At 36.7% G+C, this 1,261-nt stretch overlaps 1 long non-coding RNA gene across 1 annotated transcript in view; it reads right to left on the bottom strand.

The window, feature by feature from the left end:
* The window catches only part of LOC119282314, a 3,250-nt gene extending 2,014 nt beyond the window's left edge, over positions 1-1,236 (bottom strand). The window contains exons 1-2 of the long non-coding RNA XR_005138698.1: positions 636-1,236; positions 87-165 (exon numbers count right to left, since the gene is read on the bottom strand). This is a non-coding gene — a long non-coding RNA (uncharacterized LOC119282314). The remainder of the gene's footprint in view (positions 1-86; positions 166-635) is intronic.
* Between the last annotated feature and the right edge of the window lie 25 nt (positions 1,237-1,261).

Raw genomic sequence — 1,261 nt, 5'->3', positions numbered from 1 at the left:
AGAGATTAGGGAAAGAAAAGAATAGCAAAAGGGCCTGTGCGTTGCAACGGATATAAAATAAATTTGAAAGTTTTTGTGTTATTTACCTATGTCATGGTGCACTAATGAAGTGCAGCTCCCAATCCATCTGCTGCTGCCTCATCTTATCTTCCTTTTGATGTGAAACTGCTGTGCAGTGCATATTGCAATTGCAAATGCCATGACGAACTGAACAGGTTAGTATTGCTCTTGGCTTCTACGACATTTTTAACATAATCTTTGTAATTATAAAGTAATAGCCAAAGGTGGTGACCAAGTGAAAAGGGAAAATAACTTCATACACATAAATGAAATAGCAAAGAGTTATTGTTGGAAATATCTCACATCAGTTTTGAACCAGTGAAAATATCTCAAATATGTGTGAAAAGCACATAATGATTATCAGTAGAAAAAATACGTAAATACTTTCCTTTCCATCTGTCCAAACATATACTCAGTGCAAGAGTTATTCGGTTGTTGATGTGAACTAAATGTAATAAAAAAAACTGGGCCTTTGCTCATATGCACCAAAACAATTTGTAAAGGGCGTCATTTCAGAAAAAAAGAGGCATAACAAACATGTGTTAGCAACAACATTTTAGGCACCTGGAAATTACCTCGAAGAGGTTCATCTGGATGCCCCGGTCTCCTAGACCTGGCACATAGTGTTAGATATTGATCTGCAATTCTGTCCATGCGCCCTCAACAATGACTTGCACATGGCACCATGGCACCATGGCTAGGCACTATGTCAAACAGATGATCAGTATTACAAAGAAAGAAACATTAAAAATCATGTTGGTGGTAACATGCCTAACCTGCTCTCCCATGATCATGGTGATGGATGCTCTCGGCAGTATAACCGAGGGGGCATTGACTTTGTATACAACCTTTGGTGTAATGATTTAAGCAGTAGTATCATTATCTCAATCTTATAGAAATGTAAGTCAGCAGAAATTCCGTCCATACTATTGCTTATAGGAGATTCTATCTTATAAATATGAAAAGAAAAATCTACGTATAAAATTTGGATAGTTATAACCATAGTTATACACAGTAAGTACTCCATTCACTCTTCTTAACAGTATTTTGGCAGAGCTCCTACTTGGTTCTTCAGAAAACAAAGTACTAATACATTGCCATCGGCAAAATTTTAGTATCACAGAAGTTGTGCTTGGTTGACTACAAACTGTACTAATGTACGTTTGATGACAGATACCGACACAAAGTACTTTCTTTAGTC

The sequence above is a fragment of the Triticum dicoccoides genome, chromosome 3B (assembly GCF_002162155.2).
Source record: "Triticum dicoccoides isolate Atlit2015 ecotype Zavitan chromosome 3B, WEW_v2.0, whole genome shotgun sequence".
NCBI lineage: Eukaryota > Viridiplantae > Streptophyta > Magnoliopsida > Poales > Poaceae > Triticum > Triticum dicoccoides.
Note: the sequence above shows the minus strand (reverse complement) of the source record. Positions and strands in the feature narration are given on the sequence as shown.